The following is a 14,228-nucleotide window of genomic DNA, read 5'->3' as shown; positions in this document are numbered from 1 at the left end:
AACAAGACCCAAAGTCTCTTAATGTTCTATTCAAAATGTCCAGGGTACAATCAAAATTACTTGATGTACAAAGAACAAAAAAATATCAATTTGCACAGGAAAAGAGATGCCAATACCTAGGTAATACAGATGTTGAAATTATCAGATGAAGACTTTAAAGCTGCTATTATAAAAAATGATCCAAAAAACAAAAAAATGATCCTGAAACAAATGGTCAATAAAAATCTCAGCAAAGAAACAGCAGATGGAAAGAGAAACCACATGGAAATTTTAGAACTGAAAAATATATAACAAATAAAAAAAATTTAGTGGACAAGGTCAATAGCAAGATGGAGATGACAGAGAAAAGGGTGAGTGGATTTGAAGATAGATCAATAGATATTATTTAATTGAGTAACAGACAGAAAAAAAAGATTGAAAAGAAATGAACAGAGCCACAGGGAGCTGCGGAACAATACACAAGGTGTATCGTGTCACTGGCGTTCTAGGCGAGGAGACACAATCCAATGCAGAACAGAAATATGTTTGTAGAAATACACCCACTCCTCACTTATCAACATGGTTAGGATCCAAAGACCAGGTAGTTGTGTGAAAATTGGTGTTATGCAAAAAATGGAGGATTTTTTTTTTCTGTTTTCAGTCTATCCATTTGTCCGATGCTTTTCATTTAGAAAATATGACCATAGAAATAATAATAGCTAAGATTTACTGAGGTGCTCATCACTGTGAGGAGTCCAGTTATGGATCATTCCTCTCTGGAGAAGGAGGTTTGGAGGAAGACAAGGCTGGGTGAAGCCAGGCTGTGTGACTAGAGGGCCCACAGCTTAAGTACTTCACCTTCTCTAGGACACAGCTTCCCTCGTGGAGCTGCCTCCAGGGCGCCACTCCCACCCCTGCAAGCCCTGCATTCAAGATCCGGGAGCCTGCTCTGCCCTCCGTGCCTGGCGAGCTACCAAGGCTCGGGCTTCTTGTGAGAGCGCTGGGAGCCTGCCGCGCACCAGGCCCCAATCAGGCAGAGGCATCAGGCCCAGTTCGGCTCACTTTGGGATGTCGTTAAACTTGCATGCATTTCTTCCAAACACCCTCTACAATGACTCTTTCTTTCCTCCCTTCCCACCCCACAGCAATTTTGAGCTGTAGGGCCTCAGGCCGCGTACGAGCTGGGAAGCCAGAACAGGTGGCCACTGGCTCAGTGCTGCCTGCGCATCTGCTTGGAGTCCATGCCCACGGAGGAAGCTGTCCTTGCGTGGCAGCTGGATGCAGCACCCTGATAGCAGGAGGCAGTGGAGGGCGAGGGGAAGCAAGGCCCAGCTTCCCAGAGACCACTTGGATACCCTCTGTGAGGGAGGGGATGCTTCACAAGCATTGTTGCCATGTCCGCCACCTCCTTAATCCACAAAAGTTTCGGATATTAGATTTTTTATTATTGTCATAAATGTGAAATGTCAGATAACGAGATAGACAATAAGTAAGTAGGTGTAATGGTAAAAGGTGCCAAATTTAAAGTCATGCATGAGATAGACAGCTGCTGTCAAGTGGACTCTGACTCATGGTGACCTTATGTACAACAGAAGGAAACGCTGCCCAGTCCTGCATCATCCACACTATTGCCAGTATGTTCATCATTACTACTGTGCCTAAATTAGTAAAAAGAACAACGGAATGAACTCAGAGAAAGCAGAAGGAAAAAAATGTCAAAGAAAAGAGATTAATGAAATAGAAAATAGATTCAATAGAAAAATTCAACAAAGACAAATGCTGGTTCTTTAAAAGATTGATAAAATAGACAAGATAAATCCAGGAAAAAAAAAAAGACAAACGTACACTGTAAGGAATAAAAATGGGAATAACTACAAATTCCACGTGATTTTAAAAATAGAGAGCCTCAACTCATTTTTATGATGTATGTGTAATCTTGATACCAAAACTAAATAAGGGCAATACAAGAAAGGAAATAATGTTAATATCACTTATGAATATAGATGCAAATATCATAAATAACATTCCAAACTCTGTTTTGAGTGTGTGTGTGTGTGTGTGTGTTAATCATGCCCAGGGGATGCAATACTTAAACATTAAAAAAAAACCTATTACTGTAATTCATCACATAAACATATGAAAGAGAAAAATATGATTATCCCTAAAAATGCAGAAAGAATTTGATAAAGGTCAACAGTTGAAATGATTTTAAAAATTGTTTTACATAAGAGAAATAGAAGTCTTTCTTAAGCAATTGAAAGGAATCTAACAAAAACCTACAGCAAATACATCGTATTTAATAATGAAATATTAGATGCAATTCCCAAAGTATGAAACAAGAATATCCATTTTCACCACTATTATTAATCACGGTATTGGAAGTCCTAAATTGTTCTGATAAGATAAAGAAATAAGAGGCATAAGAAATGCAAAGAAAGAGCTAAGATTTTCATTATTTGCAGGTGATATAAACATTTACATATAAAATCTAAAATATCAATGGACAAAACTATTAGAATTAAGATACTTCTGCAAGATTACTGGATTGAAGATCAACAACAGAAATAACTTACATTTCTAAGCTAACAATGAACATTTTAGAATGTAATAGAAAATTACTATTGCCTTGCTAGATATTAGGACATATTAGAAAGTCAAAGTATTTAAACAGTGTAATATGGGCAGTAAGTAGATAAATGGCAGAGAACAAAAAGTTTAGAAAAAGAAGCATAAGTTCCATTTCAAATCAATGGGGAAAAAATGGATTATTCAGTAATGGTGATGTGAAAATTGGCTTACCATAAGGAAAGAAGTGCTGTTATATCCCTATTTCACCCACCGTGCACAAAATAATTTTCAGATATATTAATGATAAAAGTATGAAAAGCAAAACTTTAAAACTATTAGAAGAAAATATAGGTAGAAATTTAACACGTTTGGGCAAAAAAGAACACCATAGACAAAAGATAAACAGTAGATAGGAGATATTCCAACATGTATAACAGATAAGGAATTAGTGCTCGAATTTTTAAAGTACTAAAAGTCAACAAGAAAAAGACAATGCAATAGATAAACAGGTACGTGACAGTAAAAAGCTATTTACAGGGGAAAAATGGCCTATAAAGAGATCCTCAATCTCAGTAGTTATCAGAAGGTACAAAATAAAACAAAAAACAATCAAGTATATTGATTAATCCATCAGATTGGAGAAAATTTAAAAGTCAGATAATATTAAGTGTTGGCATGGCTATGGGTAACGGACACTGTTCATGCACTGCTGTTAGGAGTACAAATATAGGCTCTTTGAAGAATATGGCAATGAGCAGTCAGGCTGGAAACAGACGGCAGAGTAATTTGAGGTGTAGGAGAACTACATGGGATAGTGCAGTAGCCAGGGCTAGTCATAGCAGAGGAGCTGCTACCACTCAGACCCAAAGGGACAACGGGAGGGAGTGAAGGTTCCTGGAGCCCAGAGGGAACGAATCTTGTAGAGGTTGTCTTGAGAGGAGCACTGTCTTTCAGTTGAGGGACACAGGTAGCCTGAGGCAATCTTGCAGGGTAGAAACCAGGTAAATTAATACCTGAGTAAATAAATACCTGACCTCACTCTATATCCTAAAGAAAGATATGAGATTATCTCTATGACATGGGGAAGCAAAACTGTAGGTAGAGATCAGGGTAAGTATCAGGCAAACAGTTTGAACAAAATTGAGCCTCAAGCCTCCCGACACCACCACCAGTCTTCATCTGTGGAACAACAAAAACGGGAACACTCACTTTCTCTATTATCTTAAGAGGGTGTAATAAGCTTTTGCTTTTTAGACAAGTGGTTCCTGCTTCTAACCTGAACCTGGCTGCACATGTGTGTATTTGAGTAAGGTATATAATATGTTAAAAGGGACAGAATAGAAGTCTTATCAGATATGTTATTCTCTGCTTGACCTAGTGACTGTTGTTTTGTGGATTCTGAATACATATGTGCCAGTTGAGAGAATTTAAATATTTTAAATTCTATGTCACTATATGATAGTAAGGAGCCCTGGTGGTGCAGTAGTTAAGCACTCGGCTGTTAAATGAAAGTTTGGCAATTCGAACCCACCAGCCACTCCAAGGGAGAAAGATGTGGCAGTCGGCTTCCCTAAAGATTGTTGTTGTTGTGTTGTTAGGTGCCATCGAGTCAATTCCAATCATAGCAACCCTATGTACAACAGAACAAAATGCTGCCCAGTCCTGCACCATCCTCACAATCATTGCTAAGTTTGAGCCCACTGTTGCAACCACTGTGTCAGTCCATCTCCTTGAGGGTCATCCTCTTTTTTGCTGATTGTGTTAGTTATCTAGTGCTCTTATAACAGAAATACCACAAGTGGATGGCTTTAACAAAGCGAAATTTATTTTCTCACAGTCTAGTAGGCCAGAAGTCCAAATTCAGGGCGTCAGCTCCAGGAGAAGGCTTTCTTCTCTCTGTCAGCTCTGGAGGAAGGTCCTTCTCATCAATCTTCCCCTGGACTAGGAGGTTCTCTGCGCAGGAACTCTGGGTCCAAATGACGCACTCTGCTCCCAGCATTGCTTTCTTGGTGGTATGAGGGCCCCCTGCCTCTCTGCTCACTTCTCTCTTTTATATCCCAAAAGAAATTGGCTCAAAACACAATCCAATCTTGTAGATTGAGTCCTGCCTCATTAACATAACTGCTGCCCATCCCCGCTCATTAACATCATAGAAGCAGGATTTACAACACATAGGAAAATCACATCAAATGAAAAACTGGTGGACAATCACACAATACTGAGAATCATGGCCTAGCCAAATTAATACATATAATCTGGGGGGACACAATTCAATCCATGACACTGACCCTCTACCTTACCAAGCATGACGTCCCTCTCCAGGAACTGATCCCTCCTGATAACACATCCAAAGTACCTTGGACGGAGTCTCGCCATCCTCACTTCTAAGGAGTATTCTGGTTGTACTTCTTCCAAGGCAGATTTGTTTGTTTTTCTGGCAGTCCGTGGTGTATTCAATATTCTTTGCCAACACCATAATTCAAAGGTGTCGATTCTTCTTCGGTCTTCTTCATTCATTGTCCAGTTTTCGCATGCATATGAGGCAATGTTATCCATAATTTGCTATGATCTACACAGTTGAATGCTTTTGCATAGTCAATAAAACACAGGTAAACATCTTTCTGGTATTCTCTTTCAGCCAGGATCCGACATCAGCAATGATATCCCTGGTTCCACGTCCTCTTCTGAATTTGGCTTAAATTTCTGGCAGTTCCCTGTCAATGTACTGCTGCAGCCACTTTTGAATGATCTTCAGCAAAATTTTACTCGAGTGTGATATTAATGATATTATTCGATAATTTCCACATTCAGTTGGATCACCTTTCTTTGGAATGGGCACAAATACGGATTTCTTCCAGTCACTTGGCATAGATGAGTGAGCACTTCTAGCGCTGCATCTATTTGTTGAAACATCTCAAATGATATTCCATCAATTCCTGGAGCCTTGTTTTTCACCAATGCCTTTAGTGCACCTTGGACTTCTTCCTTCAGTACCATTGGTTCCTGATCATATACTACCTCCTGAAATGGTAGAACGTTCACCAATTCTGTGTATTCCTTTCATTTTCTTTTGATGCTTCCTGTGCCATTCAATACATTTGCCCATAGAATTCTTCAAAATTGCAGCTCTAGGCTTGAATTTTTTCATCAGGTCTTTCAGCTTGAGAAATGCCGAGCGTGTTCTTCCCTTTTGGTTTTCTAACTCCAGGTCTTTGCACATTTCATTATAATACTCTGCCTTCTCAAGTCTCCCTTTGAAATCTTCTGTTCAGCTCTTTTATTTCATCATTTCTTCCATTTGCCTTAGCTACTATACATTCAACAGCAAGTTTCAGAGTCTCTTCTGACATTCATTTTGGTATTTTCTTTCTTTCCTGTCTTGTTAATGACCTTTCACATGTGCAGTAAGTGAAGGTGATTGGGGTGAATTTGTTGCAAGTAGAGGTTGGTTCAGTCATTTCAAAGTGAGGGTAAATTTTCATAACATTAAAGGGCAAGTACGAGTTGTCCATAAGTCAGACATTTGTAATCTGGGTTTTACTGTACCTTTCATTTTGGCAAGAAATATTACACATATGCAACTCCAACAACTGGTTTAACACTCATGAACACTGAATCCATGCTGAATAGAAGTTTACTTGAAATCTGGTCTAAATCTTTTAAGAAATTTCACACAATGAAGATTCTGGCTGTTTTTCCTTTGTAGCTTTTTTTTTTTTTTTTTTTTTTTTTGTAGAAAGGCATTGCTTTAGGTTGAGACATACATACCCCATCACAGATAAAAGATAAGTGAATCTATGACCACACTCTCAACTTGAGAGACTTAAAAATAAAAAAGTTTACATCCTTATAACAACAGTAGTCTCATCATTTCTCTTAATAATAGCAAAAGTATTTGGGTTTCCTGATCTCGTATAAAATATGTAATATATGGGTATAGTCTCTTGAAAATAGTAAGTATTCAGTTAATTGTTTAATGAATTGAAATGTAATTATAAATAAACCTTGCAAAAACAATATAAAACTTTGGCAATGACCAAATTACTAAGAACAATTCTCTTAATACTAGATCTCTGAATGTGACATCAAAAGTACAGGTATGTGTTGCTTAACATCCCTTTGGGCAAGGTCCCACTGCATATATGTCCCTGGGCCCATAAGGTTATAATAGTTCAGAAATCCCAATGGAAGCACAACAGAGTAGAGGGGGTGCTTTGCTAAGTATGGAGATCCCATATGTCTCTCACTAGCTCTCTAGATCCTGTGTCCACCTCGTCCTGGGGCGACAGGGGGCGGGGTCCCGGCATCCATCCGCGGTTGCCTGTCCCATCACCCTTGCCTCAGGTAGGGACCACGCAGATGCCGCCAGAGCTGCTGAGGAGGATGTGTCACCGAGGCTGCTGCCCCTACTCAGTCTGGGTGCCCTGCCTGTGATGCCCAGGCCCTCCCAAGTGGCAGTCGTTCAGTGGTCTGCGCTGGAGGAGGACCAGGAAAGGCGTCTAGGGGAGGAGGAGGAGGCGGAGGTGGAGGTCGAGGAGGATTGGGTGGGGCTGGAAGAGTTTAAAGCCCAGTGGGGAGCAGGGCAGGCAGACATGAAGAAAGGAAGGAAAGGGAGCCTGCCGCAGGCAGACCAGAAGGTGGCTGGCTGGACTTCCAGTGCACTGAAGCCGGTGGGGGCCAGGCTTGGCTCTCAGTAACCAGGCAGTGACCACTCAGGAACGGTGGCAGCGGTGCTACAGTTTTTGTGCAGACCCTCAACAGGGCACTGGTAGCGCGGGTCCTGCACTCCTCTCTCCTGTACACAATGTGGTGTTTGCACAACGTCCAAATCACATGTCACGTTTCATAGAAAGTATCATGGAAGTTAACTGACGTGTATCTATAAAAGCATTTGTGAGCTATTCAATTTGTCTAGTAAGATTGACTTTTACACATGGTCATTTTTAATTTCAGAGTGCCAAATTGGATCCATTTCAGAGTATGACATCATTCTGATTCAGTTAGTCTTAAAGATCATCTATTCTACATACGAGGAAACCAAGACCCAAAGAATCTATGAGCTAATGATAACAGGGCTAGACTTTAGGATACCTTCTGCTCTGTCTCAGTCAGGATAGAAGGGATGGGCAGGTTGGGGGTTGAGTGGGAAGTGGCAGAATGCAAGAGTAGACATAGACTCTGAAAGGAAAAAAAAGAAAACAAAAAATAGTGAAGTGTTATAAAGTTTCCAGAAAGGGGGGAAATTCATGGGAACAATTATGATTAGTTGAGAAGAAAAAACTGCATGGTAATGTCTTATGGAGATAGGACCGGTGATGGTGCCACTCCTGAAAATGTCCTTATTTTTTCTCTAAAAATGTTTCACAGTATTAAAAACTTGTTCTGTTTAGAATATTGACAAGATAATCTGAAGTTACAGGTGGAAAAATATAATAAATAGAACATTACTCAAATGGTTTAGAATTAGTTTCCCTAATAACTAACAATTGTGCCACATAAGTCCAGTATAACATTTCTATTGGCACTTGAGATAAATGTATTACTCACTAGTGGATGTGCCAAGAAGAAAATCCCCACCCTATTTCCAACCCTGCAAAGCTACAAATGATTATTTATTAAGCAGTGACAGAGTGACTTGAAGTACAAAACAGAAGTCTTTACATGGTTATCTGTGTTCTTAAAGATTAACTTTTGTCATAGAGTTAAGATCAAAAAATTGTTAGCACTATAAATCTTCCCATACGAAAAAACGAACCAAAACTCAATATTGATTCTGGTGCTTCCAACAGTGGCTAGCTTCATTTCTCAGCGATACTCCTTTAGACTTTTAAATTGCTGTCATTTTCCATATTTAATAAATGTGATTAATTTAAATTAGGTATTAGCTGAAATACCTTCTACAGAAAAGCTTTCAAAATTGAAAGTGTAGCCCTCTTTATACGTCATTTATCTAGCCCTTATATATCCTCGTCAAACCTAACCAGTCTTTTGCTTTCAGCAGACTTTAGGTGAGCTTAGAATTTTCAGCAGCCTATACAATTAACCTAGAGCTAGGTAAAGCTTACATAAAATTTAGCTAATGTTTCTGGCTTTAAAAAAAAAAAAATCCTCCACACTGTTCTTGGCTGAACACTATACCAAGCACATTAACAGATACCCCATAAACACTGGTTGAGAAGTTCCACTTCTAGGATGGTAGCATGAAGAGCTCTGGGGATGCACTCCCCATTGAAACAACCAGAGCAGGCAAAAACTACAAAAATAAAACCGTTTAAAGTTTCCAGAAAGTGTCCTAAGGGCATAGAGTAAATGAAACGTATATTCAACACAATCTACTAAAACTTGATAAGAACAGCAAGAGTCTCTCCTCAGCTCCCAAACTAAGGTTACTGTATTTCATTGGGAGGGGAAGGTCACTAACATTTCTCATCCCCTCCAACTCCAAATTAAAGGGCTAAATTACACTTACTCCTCACCGATTATCTTGTTATCCAACATTTTGCATTTATGACAATAGTAAAAAATTTACTATCCGACTATTTTGTGCATTAAGGAGGTGGTGGGCATGGCAGCAACGGTTTCAGGGTGTCCTCTCCCTCGCGGAGGCTCTCTGGACAGCCTCTGGGAAACTGGGCAATGCTGCCCTGCACCCTTAGCTCCCTCATGCCAGTGGGGTCAGCCTTTTCAGTGGCCATGGCCTCCAGGCGGACACACAGACAACTCTGAGTCAGTGGGCACTTGTTTTGGCTTCTCAACTCCTGTGCAGCCTGAGGCCCTCCAGCTCAAAATTGCTGTGGGATGGGAAGGGAGGAAAGAAAGAGGCATCGGAGGAGGGTTTGGAAGAAATGCATGTGAGTTTAATGACAACCCAAAGTGAGCCGAACTGGGCCTGAGGCCTCTGCCTCAGTGGGGCTGGGTGTGGGGCCAATTTCCCAGTACCCTCACAGGAAGCCCCTGGCCTAGGTAACACGCTATGCCTAAAGGGCAGAGCAGGCTCCCAGATCTTGAATGCAGGACTTGCAGGGGTGGTAGTGGAGCCCTGGAGGCGGCTCTGTGAGGGAAGCTCTGTCCCAGTACAGGAAGAAAGTGAAGTGGTTAAGCTGTGGGCCCTCTAGTCACACAGTCCAGCTTTACCCAGCTTTGTCTCCTCCAATCCTCCTTCTCCACAGAGAAATAATCCGTAACTGGACTCATCACAGTGAAGAGCACATCAGTAAACCTTAGCTATGATCATATTTTCTAAACAAAAAACATCAGATGAATGAATGGTCCGAAAAAAAAAAATCCTCCATTTTCGCATAATGCCAATTTTCACATAACAAACTAGATTTTAGAACCTAACCACATTGATAAGTAAGGAGTGGGTGTACTGCTGAGTGCAGTTGAGAGGTTGGGGGCCCCCTCCACCCAGCCCCTACCCACAGAGTGGGGGCTCTAGCTCAGGATCAGAAGGCTAAGATTATTGGAGCTTTCATCACCTTCATCTCTGTCTGCTCATAAGACAGACGTTCCACATGACAGGCAAGCCAAGAAGACCAGAGACTACTACTGCACTGAGTATCCAGGATAGTGGCTCAGAGATTTTGCCCAGGAGACAGTTCATCAGAGAAGAGATCAAAGAAGTTCTCCCCAAAGGAAGTGTCTTCATCTGAAACAGAGTTTGAATCCACCAGCCGCTCCTTGGAAACCTTCTGGGGCATTTCTACTCTGTCCTATAGGGTCGCTATGAGTTGGAATCGACTCGACAGCAACACGTTTGGTTTTTTAGGGTTTGGGTAGGTAAGTTCATGCCTAAGGGCACTATCAAAAGCAATAAGCCAAAAAAAAAGATCCCATTGCCATCAAGTCAATTCCAACTCATAGTGACTCTATAGGACAGAGCAGAACTGACCCATAGGGTTTTCCAAGGCTGTAAATCTTTTACAGAAGCAGACTGCCACATCTTTCTCCCCTGGAGCGGCTGGTGGGTTCAAACCGCCGACATTTTGGTTAGCAGCCATGTGCTCAATGACTGCGCCACCAGGGCTCCTTCTCCTCTTAGTTAAAAGCAACAAGCTAAACCATATGCCAGCTAGTTCACTAGAGAGACTCAGGGAAAGACACAGTTAAGAAGGGCCCTCCTGGGGTCAGAACAAACCTCAAAGACCGGCCTCAAATACTATCTCTGCCTAAATTTAAGTGGATCAGACTGCTAAGCAATTTATATCCAAGGTGTTGAAGAAAACAATAGAGCAATGAGACAGTAATTAGTGGAGTCTAAGGATGAGGAGAAATACCAAATGAGGCAGACAGATTAACAGAGAGATTAGGGAAATAGTTACAGTAAGCCCTGGTGTAACCACTGCCATCCCAGGGTGACTGTACACACGCTGAAGGCTATGCTCTCTGAGGACTGACATCAGAGGCTTCACACTTTGGGAGGAACATACTCCATTAAGCAAGTCAGTAAACAAATAACAATAAACGTCATGGGATATCACTAACCAGAGTTGCTACAATATATTACCTAAAATGTCCAGTTTTCAACAAAAGTCTAAGAGGCATGCAAAGAAACAGGAAAGTGTGGCCCATACACAAGAAAAAGAGCAAGCATCATTAACTACGAAAGGGATTAGATGTCTGATGCAACAAAAAAGACTTCAAAGAAGCCGTTATAAGTATGTTCAAAGAATGAAAGAAAAGATGTTTCATGAAGTATAGGAAGGTATGAAAAAAATGTCCCATTATAAAGACTCAACAGAGACAGAAATCATAAGAAAGAACCAAATGGAAATTCTGGAGTTGAAAATACAACAACTGAAATGAAAAATTCCATTACAAAACTTAATGTCATTGAATTGTTCACATTAAAATGGTTAATTTTATGTTATGTGACTTTCACCTCAATAAAAAAAGGTAAAACTATTACAGTGGCTCAACAGTAGATTTGAACTGGCAGAAGAACGAATTAGTGAACTTTAAGATATAGCAATAGAGATTATGAAATCTTAAAAAGAGATAAAATAGAATGAAGAATAAATGAATGCACCTCAAAAAAATGTGGGACACCTACATATGTGTATGTAGGATACCAACATAGGTATGAGAATACCAGAAGAAGAGGAGAAAGGGAAGAAAAATATTCAAAGAAATAATGGCTGAAAACTTCCCAAATTTGATGAACAACAATAATCTATATATCCAAGAAGCTCAACAAATTCCAACTAGAATAAATACACACAGATCCACTCCCAGACACATCATAGTAAACATGCTGAAAGCCAAAAACAAAGAGAAAATCTTGAGAGCAACAAGAGTGAAATGACTCTTCATCTACGAGGGAATTTTAATAAAATAAACAGCTGACTTACCAGCAGAAACAATGGAAGGCAATGAAATAGCAAATTTTAAGCGCTGAAAGAGGGGAAAAAAGCTTTTATTCAGCAAAACTATCTTTCAAAAATGAAGGCAAAATAAAGACTTTCCCAGAAAAATAAAAACTGACAGAATTCATTGCTAGCAGACCCAACTTACAAGGAATATTAACGAAGTTCTTCAGGTTGAAAGTGGACCCAGATAAAAATTTGAATCCACATGAAAAAACAAAAGGCAGAAGTAAAAGTAATTTTAATTATACAATACAGTACAAAAGCATCGTTCTTCTTTCTTCTCTCAGTGACTTAAAAAGTAATTGTAGGGGCAGGCGGAGCCAACATGGCACTATAGACAGGAGCACCACACCGTCCCTCCACAGCAAAGACCCAAAAAACTAAATAGAGACAAACATCAATCCTGGAACCCTAAGCATCAAACGGAGGGATAAAGAACTCAACCAAGCACCAAATGGAAGAAATTTTCTCCATTTTCTCAGTTTCTTGTCTCTCACTACCTTCCTTCTTTTCGTTTCTACTGAATACCTGGCGCCATGTACCATCTCTGCTCCTTCTAGACGTGCTGTGCAGTGCCACTTGGCTGGGGAGCCACTTATCCACCCAGTTCACGTTGCCGAGCCAGTGGGTTCCCTTGGAGCTTTTTTTTTTTTTCTTTTCTCAGTTTCATGTCTCTACCATCCTTCCTTTCTTTTCTCCTGATCACCTGGTGCTGTGTGCCATCTCTGCTCCTTCTAGACAAGCTGTACAGTGCTGCTTGGCTGAGGAGCCCCTTCCCCAGCCCATGCCGCCAAGCTAGAAGATGCCCTTGGGGCATTTTTTTCTTTTCTCAGTTTCTTGTCTCTCTTTACCTCCCTATCCTTTCTCCTGGACACCTGGTGCTGTGTGTCATCTCCACTCATTGACAGGCTGTGCAGTGCCACTCAGCTAGAGGGTCCCTTCTGTGGTCCATGCCACCATGCCAGTGGAATACCTTGAGGCATTTTTTTCCTCTTTTCTTTTCTTCGTTACTTTTCTGTCTCTGAAATCCTTCCTTATCCTTCTCCTTAACACCTGGCTCCATGTGCCAACTCCACTCCTACTTGACAGGCTGTGCAGCGCTGCTCAGCCAGGGACCCACTTCCAGTGGGCTCCCTTGGGGCGTTTTTTTCTTCTTTTCTTCTCAGTTTCTCGTCTCTCTCTACCTTTCTTCCTTTTCTTCCTCCCAATCACCTGACTTCTTTTACCTTCCCCCCTCAGTTTCCGTCTCTACCTTCCTTCCTTTCCTTTCCACCAATCACCTGGCTGTGTGCCTTTCTGTTTTTTAAATCTAGTTTCTTCTACTCTGTCCTATAGGGTCGCTATGAGTTGGAATCGACTCGACAGCAACATTTCCTTTCTCTCGTCCCCCTAGCTGCATATTGTATCTGTCCCTTCTTGATGGGCTGTGCCACACCACCTGGCTAGAAAGCAACTGGCACATGCCTTTCCTGGGTCTGCTCCACTCCAATGGAAGGCTCCCTCAGCACTTTTTTTTTTGCTTCTCTTTTTCTTCTTCCCACATCCATTTAGCTCTACACATCACATCTTTCCCCCCGCCCTCCTGCCTATCTGCACTGTGCACTGAGCATCACACCCGAGTCGCACAGGCATGGTCTACCGGAACCTGCCCCGCACTGCCCCCTAGCCCTGCCATCAGCCGCATTACTTGCTGTAAATGACCCATCCCAAGCCCTCCCCCTCCTTTGCATCTGCCCTGCTACACCATAGCTCAGCAACTGGCCTTGCCCACTGGACAAGGTAGTGAGAAGTATCATGTTCACAGATGAGCAAACAACAAAGTATGCCCAGACCACCTGCTCAGACATAACCAAATAAACAAGCAGGACGAAACAAACAAATCTACAATCAATAAACAAAGAAAATAATTACTGAATGTCCTGAAGACAGCAGAACATGTTAAAAAAAAAAAAAAAAAAACAGGACAGGATGGTTCCAGTAGGCACCCAAAATAAAACACCAGATGACCTCTCAGTTGAAGAAAAGGCACTGGAACTACCTGATACGGATTTCAAATTTCTAATATACAGGACTATCCAAGAGTTAAGGCAAAAAGCAGACAAAAATGAGGAAAAAATAGACAAAATCATGGAAATGACAAAACAATGAAAGAATTCAGGAAAATAATACAGGAACAAAATGTCAAAATAAACTCACAACTAGAAATCATACAAAAACCGCAATGAGAAATCCAAAAGATAAACAACAAGATTTCAGTAATGGACAGTGTCATAGAAAGTTTGAGGAGCAGGTTTGAAACAATGGAAGACAAGA

Source organism: Trichechus manatus, unplaced genomic scaffold (genome assembly GCF_000243295.1).
Source record: "Trichechus manatus latirostris isolate Lorelei unplaced genomic scaffold, TriManLat1.0 scaffold00251, whole genome shotgun sequence".
Lineage (NCBI taxonomy): Eukaryota > Metazoa > Chordata > Mammalia > Sirenia > Trichechidae > Trichechus > Trichechus manatus.
This window is presented reverse-complemented; position numbering follows the sequence as displayed.